Raw genomic sequence first — 16,811 nt, 5'->3', positions numbered from 1 at the left:
TCCAGACAGAAATAAGGAGTTAACTGCAGGAATACCAGAGCATAGGCAGGTGCAGTCTTATTTCTTGACTCTATCTACAGTCAACTGACCTGAAAAGAATGTTTTGAGATGAAAAAGCAGTTTCTCAGTGAGAGTTGTCAGTGTTTGGCACGGACCTCCCTAGAAGGTGGAGGAATGTTAAAGAACTGAATGACTTTAACCAGATGTGAGACAATGTAAAGTAAAACACGATATGGAGAGAGGGACAAAGATGTGCTTAAAATAGCAACACTAAGCAGGAAGGAGAATCTGTTTAGGTAGACATGACAGTTATCTTTCCACAGATGTGACATTTTCCCTTTGAATAATTTTGTTGTTGTTGCTCTGCTGACAGATGTAGTATGAAACAGCAGCATATGTGTAATTTCAAGTTCACTTACAAGAGCACTTTACCTCTGTCACAACAATCTGCAGTGAAAGCAGTTCTGGTTCATGAAGCTAAGTGCTCTGTTACTGAATGTAACGATTGCACTGAAAATAAACATACCTGCATGGCTGAAGTCTGAGGCTGTCAACAGCTTAGCAACTTTACTGCTTTTTTTATATTACTGTTAATAATTAGCATTATCCAATTAGTTTTACCTTCATTATTTGTGACCCAAATAAGGCATTCTGTTAAAACAGGCCGGAATACTGCAGAAGTTAAATTTGTACACATAAGAGCTAGTCATAAATACACAAATAGAATCATTGTGCTATGCACATCATTACTTCTGCAATCATGAGTGCTAACATTTACTTGTCTAAAAACTACAAATTATTACTTACAGATACATCACCTAGCCCTTGTTTCAGACAGGAAGGCTGCTCAAGTCTTTCAGATTTGGGATAGGAGGCAGCCAATGCATGGGCAACATTTCTCTCCCTATGTACTTTCTCTTTTATGTGCAATTAAACTAAAAGTAACCATCTTGTCAGAAACATTCTCTATATACCACAATCATTGTCTGATTTCTTTATGCTTTTTGATCTTTTTAAGACTTGCATGCACTTGCCAAGTAGTTTAAAAATTATATTTACTGTTAAGTAACTTTTTCAGGAAATAATGGAAAATAATGTTTTTTATCGCCTTCAAAATGTATGCATTGAAACTAGCAGGCTTTTCTGAAGTATGTGCTACTGCACAATATGAATAGTTCTTCCATAAGGATTACAACAAGCATATGTTTCTCAACTACTGGACTTTTTTCTGCTGCAGCCACATGCCCACATGGTTACCAGTGGTATCTTTTTCTGTCTTTTTGTAGTACAGTCGTAGTTTGCCATCCTGTTAACAACTGCTTGTTGATTTTTTTTTTATTATTTTTTATTTCTTATAATTGAACCTCAAGGTCTCTGAGATAACATTCTGATTATGCCAGAGAGAAAGTATTGCACTCTACTCCGTCACTCCTCCTTGCTTGTACATTTTGCATTACTGGAGCTGACTAAACCAAGACCATAGAACAAATCGCAGGTACTAAACATCTCCACAAGTAAGAGGTAATGTTTGTCACATCATACTGTTTATTAATAGAAAAGCAACGCCGCAATGTCGTAGCAAGTTATTCTGCACAGGTAGTGCAGATGGGTGAAATGGACAAACATGGGCCTTTTTTTTTTTTTTTGCCACAACCTAGTACATAGCTGCATGGGTTGGGTGAATTATGATCATAGTTTTAAGCATAACTGGCTCATGTTAACTTGGCCTGAACTTGCAGAAGCTGAAGATTGTCTAAAAACAGATGCAGGAAATGGTTAACAGGTTCAGGTAGAGACAGGCTGGAGCCTGCAGATAAGCCTGCATACAGGCCTTTTTTTGAGCTGGTACATGCTTGTACGGCATACCGGCACCACTGCTGCCCAGTGGCACCTCTTTTCACGTCCATTCTGATCACTCCTGTGCCTTGTTACACAGACTGTTGACGTCCACGTCCATACATGGATATTTAACATCAAATGGTAAAGTGTTACTCTTCCTGCATGCGCCAGGAGCCGAGTGAATCCATGATAACTTGTTTAGGAGCCAAGGGAGCTGACAGCGAAGTGGTTATTATATTACTGGTCTCTGGTCTGGATTTGGATTATTTGACAGACTGCAACAAATAAGCATATATTTTAAGCTGCTAGCTATTTATTTTATTTATGCGACCAATGACCATGCATTAATAAATAGCTATGAGGCTATGAGTGTGTGTGTGAGTAAATAGGTGGGGTGGAGACTCTAAGGCACATACGAGCTACTTCACCTGCACTAGTTTAACTTTACCCTTTGCAGTTTGTTTTCAGTTGAACAAAAATGAATACAACAAGTACAGACTAGGACAATAATAAATACAATAATAAATAATAAACACACACTGAACATTTGAACCAACCAACTTTATGACTGCACTGTGGAATATTTTGAATTTCTGAAACTGAATGTGTGCTACTTTTAATGTGCAGTAGCAATCAAATATTTTTGGGCAATGTTTATGGCTGTGTGATTTGTGTGGAACATCTTAAAATACTGTCTGTGTGGGTTGCTAGCAAAAAGGAAATTATTACATCATGGCATTAGACCTCATGGCTACAGCTGCTGGTTTGGGAAGTTACAACACTTGGTTTACTGGTTCAGGTCTTAGATGCAGTGCCTTATGTGGGGCATCTCTATGTTTTCCTGGCCTGTTCCTGTGTGGGATTTTACTGAGATCTCTGATTTCTTCTCAGGGAAGCTAATATTTGGCAATGCTCAGTAAAGCAATACTCAGATGCTGTAATGATATTAGACCCAGGAAAAAGCAAGAAGCTTGTGTTACATTTTTTTTCTCATATCTTTCCTTCTTTCTGAGTTTGTGTAATAAAATAGTTTAACTGGAGATATGGGAGCTTAACTGTCTCTTGTATGGGTACAGTGAGTGTGTGTGTGTATGTTATGTATGTGTGTATGTACATATAAAGTTTTTTGCTAACAGCAACCTTTTCATTAGTTGCAGTCAGATCTCTTTAATGTCAAATTATTCCAGATGATTTTTACTTCTGCAGAGACTGTGCATATTGACTGATATTGGTGGGTTGTAATGACAGAGGTTTGAGTGGCCTTTTATGGTTGAAATGTTCTGAATTGGGACGTTTTGGCATTACTGGTTCATATGTCCTGTTTCTTTGCTTACTGGCTATAAATTTAAAACACACTTCAACAAGTGATGTTGGATTATACAAGGGATATAATTTAATTATTATATATTATAATTTAATACAATCATGAAGATGAATCAAAGAAATTTTGCATGGTCCTAACAATGTGTGCAGGGGGTCTATGACTTGAAAACAGCCCAAAGGATCTGCCACTGGCCAGATGCATTTTCTTTGAATGTGGGTTTCAATGCTGTTTCAATTAATGTGAGTTTCAAAGTCACAGAAGTTTTAATGCTAAGTCTGCTTTCATTGTGAGACTGTATTGCATTGTTTAGCAAACGTCTATCAGTGTTTGTGCTGGAAATTTTGAAATAAAAGTTTTAAATTAAATCTAAATATCTGTAATCATTGTAGAAGTAAAGCAGACAGCAGTATGCACACTGAGAGTTTTGAACAGCGTTTATGGCAACTGGGGAGAAACAGCCAAATAATGGGACACTGGAATGGCTGTGTGTGTGTGTGGGGGGGGGGGGGTTGACCCAAATGCAACATATGCGCACCACCACCTGTTTGTTTACAAAAAAAGCCCTGCCTGCATACAAACTCAGAGTAAAGGTATAAAGGCAGTTAGCAGTAAAGGCACTGTAGAGCATTCCTTGTGGAAGACACAGGCAAAGATCTGCATCATCATGAGAGATTTTGTGGTGTAACTCTGAAGAAAAAGGCAGAAAGACAATTCCTGAGTGTAGCTGCACCTCATCCAGGGAACAGCCACCAATAAGAGAAACAGTGAGAGGGAAAATAAGCTGTCACAGGACCAACTCCTTCCTTTCCTTCTATGGGATACTTTGATGTTAAAACTAAGAAACTTGAATGACAAAATCTTCTGGTCTGTCAGGAAAGATGATTTTTACTTCACTAAAGACACTGTCCTGAATTTTGATTGTTAAAAGCCAGACAGAAATGAGAAAGCTATGTTTGCCAACTACAGACTATGCATATTCACTAAATGAACTTCATTACTATTGATGAGTACAAAGTTCTTGTTGCGGGCATTTTGTTGTTTGTTATCAATAAATAGCCCCTAGGTCTATACCAAAAATAGAAGTTATGTTCTTACCATAACGTTCCATGTTAGTTGTCTTCTTCTCGCCTTCTTCTTGCTGGATGGGTTCGGAGCCAACCTCGGCTCCGACTCGGCCACTCTAAAAGCTCGAGAGTTGGTTCCACCGGCTCGAGGCTCCCCTTATATCCCACAATGCTAGGCGTGAGTTACCTCAGATCTCGTTTGTAAGCTAGGCCCAGATTATATCAGTAGCAGAATAACTAGAAACAAAGTCCACCTCTATAAACAAGGGAGAAGAGAAGGGTGACCTACATCCTGATCCAGGAAAATATGCACCTAGAGCATATACCTAAAGTAAAGAGGTGGTAGAAAGAGAGGTCACAATCAAAACTCCTCTAGGTCTGTCCAGGCCAGGGGGAAGGAGGGTGGGACGCAAGAAGAAGGCGAGAAGAAGACAACTAACATGGAACGTTATGGTAAGAACTTAACTTCTATATGTTGTTGTCTATCTTGCCTTCATTCTTGCTGGATGGGACCGCCCCTAGCACCTTGTCCCGGTGGCCTAACGGAACAGACTCCTGAGAACAGTGGAACCAAAGTTAGCTCTATGCCTAGAAGCTAAATCCAACTTATAATGAGAAATGAAAGTGTGAGGAGTAGCCCAAGTAGCCGCTGCACAAATGGTGTCAATAGGCAGTCTGTCTTGGAAGGCTATAGAAGTAGCCAAAGCTCTGGTGGAATGAGCTTTAGGTTTGCTAGGCAGCTTTTGGTGTCTAATTTCATAAACAAGGGAAATCAGAGATGTTAGCCATCTAGATAATGATACCTTTGAAACTGAAAGTCCCTTTCTGCCTTCTGCATAAGAGACAAACAGCTGGTCAGATTTTCTGAATTGTTTGGTTCTATCCAAATAGTACCTTAACTGATGATGAACATCTAGCCAATGCAATTTTTGTTCAGACTTGTTAGAATATTCTGGAAAAAACACAGGGAGGTCAATGCTTTGATTTAGGTTAGACGAGGCTATCTTAGGTAAAAATGACGGGTTGGTTCGTAAAGATACCCTGTCCTTATGGAAAAACAAATAAAGAGGTCGACAGCTGAGTGCATGAAGTTCTGAAACTCTTCTAGCTGAAGTAATAGATACCAGAAAGAGAGTCTTCCATGATAGCAATTTTAAAGAACAGGAGGCTGCAGGTTCGAAAGGGGGAAGAATCAAAGAACTAAGAATTAAATTTAGGTCCCAAGGAGGAGGAGGATTTCTTATAGGAGGTCTGAGTAGAAAAACTCCCTTCAAAAAGGCTTTGCAAAGCTTGTGGGACATTATGGCAGACTCTGAAATGCCCACATGAAAGTTAGAAATAGCTGCCAATTGAACTTTAAGGAGATGAACCTGCATGGAAGAGTTCAGCTAGAAAATCAAGGACCATTTGGATGGAAGCAGTGAAAGGATATACGCCCCTGCCTTGAGCCCAATAGGCTAAACGCTTTCCACTTACTCGAATAAATCTTCGGGTGGAAGATTTATGAGAAGCTATCAAAATATCTCGAACAGAGTGAGATATTTGAGGAAGCCTGGCTAAGGTTGGAATTGGAGGAACCAAGCAGTGAGGTTCAGAGAGGGAAGGGAGCGATGAAACTGACCCGACTGATGGATCAAAAGATCTGGAAGTAGGTCCAGATGCCAAGGTCGCTCCAACAGAAAATGATGTAGAAAGGGGAACCAAATCTGTCGAGGCCAGTAAGGAGCAATGAGGATCAACGAGGCCTTCTGAGCGATAGCTTTCTGTATCACTTGAGAGATTAGTGGGAAGGGAGGAAATGCATACAGAAGTCCCCGGGGCCAAACTTGGACTAGAGCGCCTCTGCTGGGCTGGCCTGGTAAAGGGAATAGGGTGAAATAATCTCTGCACTTGCTGTTTTGGGGAGTAGCAAAAAGGTCGCAGCAAGGCTGACCCCACTTGAGAAAAATTTCTCTCACAACAGAGTCTTTCAGAGACCACTCGTGAGGCATGAGGATAGCTCTGCTCAACTTGTCCGCGATTTGATTGGGCTTCCCGGGGATGTGCGTTGCTATCAGAAACCGCTGAGAAGAAATCACCCATTGCCACAGTCTGAGTGCTTCTCGACACAGGGGGTAGGACCTGGTTCCGCCTTGTTTGTTGATATACCACACTACAGACATATTGTCCGTCTGGATTGCTATCGTTCCCAAGGGAAGAGAGTCTTGAAGGGCTTGCAACGCTAAAAGCACTGCTCTCATCTCTAGAACATTTATGTGCAAGTGGCATTCGTCTGGTTGCCATGTGCCCTGGACAGTTCTGCCCTGATAATGCCCCCCCACCGTCCGTTGTCAGAGTAGCAACCGGAGGGGGAGGAACAAAGGGTCTTCCCAAGAAGAGCTGAGGGGAAGACATCCACCACAGAAGATGATTCCTGCATGTTTGCGTGATCATAATGGTGTGGGACATCGGAAGTTGCTGGTATGACCATTGTGTGAAGAGCATCCATTGAAGGATTCTCATGTGGAATCTGGCTAATGGAAGCAAAGGTATGGCAGCCGCCATAATCCCCAATACTTTCAGAACTAACCTGGCTTTGACTCTGTTGCTGCTGAAGATGAGCGAGACCAGTTTTTGTATGTCTGTTATTCTCTGATCTGTTAGCCTCGCAGACATGTTGACTGTGTGTAGAATTGCGCCTATGAAGGTAATAACACGACAAGGCGACAAAACAGACTTTTCGCAATTTATTGAGATGCCTAAGTTTTGACAAGTGCGAAAGGTGTAGTCCCTGGCCCTTAGAAGAAGATGCTTGGTGGGAGCTGTGAGGAGCCAGTCGTCCAAATATGGAAACACCTGGAATCCTTGACGTCTCAGGTGAGAAGCTACCACTGCCATGCATTTGTAAACACCCGGGGGGCAGTGGTGAGTCCAAAGGGCAGGGCTCTGAATTGAAAATGACTGGTTCCCAGCCTGAAGCGGAGAAATCTTCTGGAGCGTCTGTTCATTTTTATATGATAGTACGCATCCTGAAGGTCTATAGAGCACATCCAGTTTTTTCTTCCCAATAGGGGAAGGATGGACTGTAGCGTGACCATCCGAAATCGTGTTTTCTTGACTGACTTGTTCAAGATACTGAGATCCAAAATTGGTCTCCAGTCCCCTGTTTTTTTTGGAACTAAAAAGAACCTGGAGTAGATTCCGGATCCTTGCTGGTCTGCTGGAACTGGTTGAATTGCTCTTTTTGCAAGCAGCTTTGAAACTTCCAAAGCTGCAAGATCCCTTTGAGCGGGTGGAAAATCTGGAAGGGATTTTTTTGAACGGTTTGGAATGCAAACGAAGGGAATGGAATAGCCTTCGGAAATGATGGACTGTACCCACTTGTCTCGAGTTAGGGATAGCCAGGCTTCTGGGTACAGTGACAATCTTCCCCCGACTGCCTCCGAAGGTGGACAGTCGGGCAACACCTCAGGGATGCTGAAAGGGCTTATCGGAGAAAGTTTCTCGATTGCCCTGGTTCTGCGGACCTCCCCTGCCTCTAGGGTGACGTCTACCATTGTTGTTCCCCCCTCTGCCTCTGGCGGGGAACCGACTCTGTGCGTCAGGTGAAGTCCCTTGAGATTGTTTGCGGAACCACATTTTCCCACTTTTCTGGCCTTTGGGGTAAGGCCTAGAAGGAGTAGAAAAACGGACTCCGACGGCAGAAAGAGTTTTGCCATCAGTCTCGCACCTAGTCAAGGTTTCTTTCACTTGAGGACCAAAAAGAGATGATCCATCAAACGGGAATTAGTGAACGACGCTTTAAAGGGGTCCGCAGTTGCATAACCGCATCCAGGCATGCCTACGTAAGGCCACTCCTGTTCCTGCGGCCCTGCTCGCTCCATCAGCCGCATAATGAAAGGAGGCGCATGGAGGAGTTAGCTATGGAGTTCAGGGTAGCCAGCTGAGTGTTCATCTTGTCTTGAAAACCCACAGCTGTAGGATCCTTCAACATATCACTCGCTTCTTTGATCAAGTCTCTTTGAAGACGAGTAAAATGGCATAGGTAGTTCAGCGAATGCATTGCAAAGGTCGCTGACGAGAACATCCGCTTCCCGTACCTGTCCATAGACCTAGATTCCTTGTTAGGTGGATGGACAGGCACTGAAGGATCAGCTAGTTCCTTCTTAGTGGCAGCAGCAACCACCATAGCATCCACAGAAACTCCTTTTGTCAGAAATTCTTTATCTGCTGGTGCCGTGATAAATTTTGAGGGTCTCCTGGGAGTGGGGTCCACTGAATCAGGAGCCGTCCATGCCTTTTTTGCTACCACCTGCATGAGGGGGTCAAAGGGGGGAGACACCCAGGAGGTGGAAGGGCGAGAGCCAAACGCCTCAAGGTACACAGATTCATCCTCCGAAGGGTTGAGGGCTGGCCAATTTCCCCTCTGCTTGAGGATTTCTAGAATGTCTGCAAATGAGACATCTTCAGAAGGGGAATGGGGGGAACCCTCGAAATCTGTGTCAGAGGTGACAGACTCAGGTGAGTCTATGTGTTTCCTCTTACACTTTCTCTTCCGAGGGGGCTCTTCTGCCAAATCAGGAGAGGCCTCAGAAGAGGATGAGATCCCCACAGGGGATTCCTGAGGAGCTGGCTCTCTGCGGTCTGGGATGAGGGAGTGAGTCGACTTGACCTGAGGCACCGAAGAGGGAGGGGCGGACGGAGCCGACTGTGGAGTTGAACCAGGTTCCAACACACTCCGCATGACCTCGAACGCACCCTTGTCATGCAGAGCCAGAGTTCCCTGCACCGTAAAGCTAAACACCTCCCTCGGCACCGACAGTGATGGCACCGAGGTCGGCGTCGGAGCCGAACTCACCAGCGCCGAAGCTCGAGAGGAGAGCGGGTCGGACAAGGGTCCGATGCCACTCACCCTCGGAGCCGACGAGGGAAGCCCGGCGCCGAGATTCTTCTAAGGAAGAAATCGGAGCCGACGATGGAGCCGAAGACATCTGTATCGGCTCCGACGCTACCACAGTCTCGGTTCAACGCCTGCCCGAGCTCAACGGAGTCGGAGGAGGAACATAATGGGGACAGGGTCAGGCATCGACTGATGAGTCGGGCTCTGAAGCATTTGGGCCAGTGCCTCGGACTTAAGAAGTCGACTCACTACCCTCTGAAGGTCATGGTCCGAAAGCCTCGATGACCTAGAGGAGTGAGATCTATGGCCCGCTCAGACAGCAAGGGAGATGCTGGAGCCGAATGAACGGAGCCAAGGGACGGTGACCTGGACCTCTTCCTAGATGTCGGTTCCGAAGGTCTAGTCGGAACCGACAAAGGAATTTAATACCTCGGCTCCAGCCGGAGCCGAGGAAACCACAGAAACTGCAGTCTGAGACTCATCGGCTCCAGCCGGAGCCGATGTAGACGGGGGTTTCGAAGCCTTAGGCCTCGGCTCAGAAGCTGGGGCCGAGGACCTAGAAGCCTTGGAGGGTTTTCCCGAAGGAACAGTAAGGGAACCCTCAGGCTTAAGTAAACCTCTCAAAATAAGTTTATTTTTTCTTTCCTGCAGGACTCTGGGGCTGAAGCTATGGCATACAGCACAAGAGTCCTGCAGGTGTAAAGGTCCCAGGCAGTAGACACAAGAAGTGTGACCGTCTGTCAGACGAGTCACACTTCTTGAAGCCTGAGACCTTTGAGTCTTTAGACATTATTGAAGAAGTGTAACCACACACACACAGTCAAACACACTGATTACACCCTATACAAGTTTAACTCAAAAATTAAAACTCACTATCAAAGTTTTTAAATTCCTGAGAAAAACACACACACACCACTAGGGGATGGAAAAGGCCCGAAGGCCCGAGGGAAGAACTTATAAGTTCTTTGTGGAAAAGGGGATAATAGAAGAGAAAAAGGGACAAAATCCACTAAACTAAAGGAAATAACTGTTAAGAATTAAACTAAAGGGGTTTAAGTAGACTAAAAATTACTCTACAATAACTCACCAAGAAGCCGGTAGAAACCAAACACCTCGATCGCTGTAGCGGCAAACGCGATCTGAGGTAACTCACGCCTAGCATTGTGGGATATAAGGGGAGCCTCAAGCCGGTGGAACCAACTCTCGAGCTTTTAGAGTGGCCGAGTCTGAGCCGAGGTCGGCTCCGAACCCATCCAGCAAGAATGAAGGCGAGATAGACAACTTAACATCATCTGTTTCCTGCTTCTGTGTTGTAAAGTGTATATAATGGAGAATTACCCAAATTCTGAACCCTGCTGCTACTAAATAAGGGCAAAATGGTTGATAGCTGCTGCTTTGTAGTAAAAGCAGTGTAAGGTATGCGTTGTAGAGAAGTCGCAATCAAGGATCTGCAATCTGAGAGGTTCTGTGGAATAATTTTAAGACAGAAAAGGAGAGATAGAGACAGAGCTAGAGAGAGAGACAGAGATACAGATGGACATGGAGACAGAGATAAAGACAAAGAAAGAGATGGGACAGAGATGAAGATGGAGATATAGATACAGATAGAGGAGTTCTGAGAGTAATTGCTCTTCATATACAGAACTGCAACAAGTAAGGGAAATAGACAGCAGGAAAAGTGAGCTCTATTGGGACTATTCCTCGTTATACCTGTTTAGGATTCAGTAACTGTGGAATTAAGAAACCTGAATGCCAAAACACTTTGCTCTGTCATGAAAGAGGAAGTCTACTTCATCAAGTGTACTGTTATAGTTTTGTTTGTTAAAGGCATGAGAGAGCTGAAGATTCTGTGTTTGCTTGCTAGAGGCTATAAATATTTACTGCACTGAACTTCATTACTAACCTTCTTTTGGAAGATTTGATGAGTACAAATTACCTTTATGTTGCTGGCATTTCTTTGTTCATTTCCAATAAATACCCAACATGTCTGTACCAAAATAATGGTTTCCTGTTTCTACTTCATAAACTGTGGAGAATGTACTTACTTAGAACTACAAATCTACCAGTACTGGTTGGCACTATTTATAAAATAATCCAAAATCAAATTAGTAATAAAAAAATAAACAAATAAATAAAAACAAAGCAATTCAAATAATGAAATGCAATGCCGATAAACTTTTAATGTGCATGCAACTCAGAATATCCAACATAAAATGCATGTGATTAAATAGAAAGCAGATACATCATACAATAGACATAAAACCAGAAATAAAGAGAAACCACCATAAATATGTTAAAGCACAACATGGCAATAGAGACAATACATATCAATGGCAGCTGCAAGGGTTTTGAGAAATCTTGTAAACAAAATTTAGTAAAAATGGCAAATCAGGCAATCTAGACTTAACTGAGATTAATATAAGGAATACAGGAAACTTAATGTTAGACAAAATCTAAACTAAAAGTAAATATTAGAAAAGAGAAAGTGATCAATACATTTATGAGGCTAGGACAACTGGCGAACCTTCTGATAATAATAGAGATAGTACAATATTGGTGGGAAAGAAGTAGTAGCTTTTGGGATTATGTGATGCCAGGTTAGTTCGGATATTTGGCTTAAGTTTTAGGTTTATAGAATAATAAAACTTTGGCAGGATAGTGAAATATCTATGCTGAGGCTGAAGTTCTGTATCTTAAGTCCTTGCACACTGAATTCTGTACCCCCAAGATTGTAGGGAGTGTTGAGGGATGAGTTTAAATCTTGAGAGATCTTAGGTGAGATTAAATTTTTAAGGGATGGATATTGGTCCAGGTTAAGAAGTTGATAAGAAAAGTATATAGGCGAGAAGGGTTAGCTACAGGTACACATTTTATAGCTACTCATTACCTATGTGTTTGAGCAACCTTGGGGTTGGTGGTTGACATAATGGTTAAACTGTTTACCTCACAGACACAAGGTACAGAGTTTGATTCTCACCTTTGACAGAAATTGGCTAGGCTTAAAATAGCCTACCATTGTTATTTTGATACATTCTTTTCACATATTTGTTAGCTCTTTATATTGCTACAGGAATGTGAATAGGCCTGAACTGTACTGGGTTCTATTCACTCCATAATCATCTTAACAAAACAGCAAGACATTCATTTTTATGTTTTAAGTGGCTGGTATTTCTGTAAGCTTTTAAATGTTTTTTGCAGAAACTTAGAGTGAGAAACTAAAGTAAAGAGTGTTGGGGGCAATGATCAGAGAGAAAAGCATTCTTTATTTTTTTCATGTTCAGATTTCACAAAATTTGCAACTGCATATTTTAGGTCATATGTGCACTCAAGTAAATAGTTTTGTACATTCAAAACCAAGAAACTGTGCTTAGAGCTCTGGGGTTTTAAGATATCACATTCCAACTAGGAGAGAAACACAATGTATTTTAAGTGGGAGCCATTCAGAATTTTGGTGAGAGTCACAAAGCAGTTAATGCCTGGGGGCATTTACCATGAAGCTAAATATTTTGCTTAATGACGTGCACTTCAGCAGTTTTATTGTCTGAGTTAGTTTGCAATCATGGGAAGTACTCCATTTAAGAATATTCTCAGGATGAAAGCATAGAAACACATGAACACTACTAGACAAGTGATCACAGGAACCATAAGATGTTTAGCCACACTCAACTTTAAGAGGACACACTTAAACATTCTTGCTATCGTTAATGAGCATTTAATAGTTCTCACCTCCCCAATCGAGCATGGCCATACATTATAACCCTGGTGTAAATCTGTGTTTACCCATTCAACTGTCAAGATAAGCCTTAAAGGTAAACACAGTAGAACGTTGCTTGGCCTGTAGTGGTAACTTATTCCATAGGCTGTACATTGAATTAGGAACCTATCCCTCTAGTGAGACTTATGCATTTGTTGGTACATATTTAGGTTCCTAGTACAGGTGTTTGTATTGCCCTGGTGTGGTGAATAAATATGTAAACAGGATTGGGTCTTTCAAGGTTCAAAGAGTGAGACAGGTTATCTCAAAGCAGCTGGTAGGCTAGAGAGTTATGACAATCTGTCAGGATAGTTAAAAGGATTGAAGGTCTTTAGTTTCTTGGTTATAAATCTTTAGGTCTGATGAATGCACTCGTAGGATGACCTCTTTGGATCTTGAATATATTCCCTTGAAAATTAACTGGACCAGATAGATGGATTTCCTGACTATAGTAGTAACATGGTGAATAAATGCTCCCTAGGCTAGTGAAAGTGGATAAGGTGCACATACTAAACCTAGAGTACTTGATGATAGTTTTCACTCTTACTCACAAACACTGTCTAAGGTACAATGTATGTACTGTACCTGTGTACTATGTATGTATTCTACCTATGTTCCAAATTCAGCTGTACACAACAAATCTATTAATTACCTTTATTTTTAAATTAATATTTTCTTGTTTGTTCTCTCCACTGTAACTGTAACTGTTGATGTGCTGCATACCATTGTAAAAACATGTCTGTTGTAATTTGTATGTATACTGATCATGTCTAAATGTCTAAATGTATCTGTAATTTTTCTATGTGGAGCTTTTCTCTCCGGGTCTCTGCTGGTTAACAAATGTAAAATAAAATAAATAAATAAATGAGAGAGAGAGAAAGTTGTTCACATAAGTTCCCAGGTCTCATGTGATTTTATCTGTCTGAAAAGGAGTACCATTTACAACACATGAGCTGAGAGCAGCTTTTTGCCAATGCCACTATGCTATATTATTTTGCATTTAGCCTGACTGTGTTTTCAGGACACCAGGTATATACATATTCTAGCTGATGTTGGAGCAGTTTGGTATCAGTAGATGAATGGATAACAGTGCTCAAGTTGCAGCCATTACCTATCCACATTGCTGCTCAATTCCAGGAGTTTGAACAAGAAACTGCATTCCCTCCAAGCTCACCTCACCATGGAGAATACAGACATCTGTGTAGTGACCAAGACATGGTTTATAGCTGGCAATGCAGGGCTTCAGTGCCTTCCACGCATTTATAACAACAGCTGCACAGACAGAGACTAAAGGTGCAGGTGCCTCGATCTACACCAATAACAAGCATACCTCTTGGCAGGTTAAATAGGACGACATGCTAGTGTTTCCCCATGAACAGATTACCATAGACAAAGTCCCATGCCATATCCTAGCAATCTACAGGTCACCTTCTATGTCCCAGGAAACCCATAGCTCATACTTAAACCTACTGAGGAATTCACTATTCAGCTAAATACCATACTCGTTCACTTTTCTTCTATAGACTAGGAATCCTTCACAACCCCTGGTTTGCAAGCACAGAGTTTCCCAGACTTTGTAAACACAAACAGCCCAGATTAGATAGTGCATACACCCTCTAGAGGAACAAACATATTCACTCTAGTACTCACAAATATGGGAGAGTGCTGAACCCCACCCAGTGTCATTTCTACTCTGGTAATGTCAGATCACAAAGCGATCTCCTTTGAAATAAAAATCAGTTCTGCAACCCCAGTAAACCCTGCAACAGCTAGGAATGATTCTAAGGCAATCTACCTTTTATTAAGTAATAACCTTTCAAAATTCCAAGCCCCTCCAAACCCAGAAAACACAGCAGCTAGGCAGATTTGTTCACAGAAACTCTGTACAGATATGTCAGTGGTAGCATACAGGTTGCTGTAACCACCAGACGTAAGCCCAAAAAAAATTTGAAAAACAAACCACCCTGATAAAATTCAAATTTAAACAGGTTGTACAACAAAAGAAAATAGTCACAGGTAAAAATTAGGAATAATAACACCAAGAAAGATAAAAACTCTCTCATCAAACAAAATAGAAAACTAAGAGGGCTAATTAAGTCAAAGAAAGTCAATTTTGAGCAAAAATAGCTTACCTGACCAAGGACAACCATAAGGTCTTCTTTAGTTATGCCAGAAACCTCAAAGGCAGCACATAACAGTGTGCCAGACTGGTTGCAAATGGAGCCAAATTCACGTAGTTGAGTGATATAGAAAATCTACTGGCCAACAAATTCAGCTACAACTTTACCCCCCATTCACCTCAGCCACCTCCCAGGAAATACTACAACTACAAAAAGGGAGCAGGTCCTATCTGTGCTCTCTGAAGTCAAAAACACAGCTTTGATGGTACCCACTAATATCCCAAGATGCCTCATAAATAGCCTGAAATAAGACTTATCAAGGCCGCTGAAGTCACTATTCAACTACAGCCTACAAACAGGCTTTTTGCCATTGGAATGGAGGACTGCAACATTCATCACTATGCACAAGAGTGGACTATAGATCCCAAAAACTACATACCCATTAGTCTGACTAGTCTCATTTGCAAAGCCATGTAAAGAATTATCATGGAAATTATCAGCAATGACATACAAAACCATCAGACACTGGATCCCACTCAGTTTGCTTTTGCCAAAGACAGGTCATGCCTACTAAACCTGGTGGACTTCTTTGAGAAGGCTGCCAAGGCAATGGGTGAGGGCAAAATGGTGCATACTGTCTATCTTGAACTGGCTAAGGCATTTGATACAATACCCCACTCTGGCATTGTAAACAAACTCACAGAATTAGGCATAACCCCTATGTAAAATGCTGGATAGTCAACTGGCTCATAGACAGAACCCAGGAAGTTAGGACCAGAGAGACAACCTCCACAAAGATGGCTGTAACTAGTGGAGTACCTCAGGGCTATGTGCTAGATCCACTCTTATTTGACATGTATTTTACAGATGTCAAGGGCAATGTCATGAGCCTACGGACGACCAAGTTTGCAGATTATTGCAAACTAGAAGCAGTCATAGAATTGTCCCAAGATACTAACATCTTACAGGACTGTCTAATGCAAACAAATGACTGGTGCCAAAGTCAAGGTTTAAAACTCAATACCAAGAAATTCATAATAGTGCCTTTTGGGAAGTTAGCCATGCTAGGAAATTACTCATCGATAAAACAGCCCTAACAGTAGATGGAGTAGTCAGGGATTTGGGGGCGCATGTAGATTTTCACCTGGCTGTGACCAACACATGTCTAAGGTAATAAGAAAGTAATTCTATCTCACTCAACTTAAAATAACGGCATGGCATCTATGACCAGGGAGGTTATCATGCCACTGTATTCTGCCCTCATCAGGCCCATCATTCAGTATGATTCCCCCTTTGATATGTACCTCACCAGGCACATGCAACAACCAGAATGTCCACAGTGGTTCCTCCCAAAAAAGAATACAGGGTGTAAATCCAATGTCCTATAGGGATTGCCTCAAAGCCTTATCTCTATACTCTGTTTCCAACAGATTGCTGAGAGGTGTTCTGTGCCTGGTATACAAGGCATACTTGGATTCTGGTCTGATGGACTTTTTGCATATCCACAGAAAGAACAGCATCAGAACTACATGATCTAAGGACCTAAACTTTGCTTACGAAATAAACAGAACATGTTGGAGGGACAGATATGTATCTCAGAGAATCTCCCTTCTCTGGAATAGCTTTCCCAACCATGTGAAGCAGAACCCTAACCTAACTGTATTCAAGCATAACCTGGACCAGTGGATGGGAAATCAAAAATTCATCCCAGGTGTTGCACCTATGTCTCTGATGGACAAAGGCAACCATTAAATCATGCCCTAGCCAAAATACTTCATTTAGAATAACTTCTAAGGTACAATAATTAGTAGGATATATCTGGGTTGCAGTG

Source organism: Protopterus annectens, chromosome 3.part0, assembly GCF_019279795.1.
Source record: "Protopterus annectens isolate FY-2018-M chromosome 3.part0, PAN1.0, whole genome shotgun sequence".
NCBI classification, from domain to species: Eukaryota; Metazoa; Chordata; order Ceratodontiformes; family Protopteridae; genus Protopterus; species Protopterus annectens.
The sequence above is the reverse complement of the archived record's forward strand: the minus strand, read 5'-3'. Positions refer to the sequence as shown.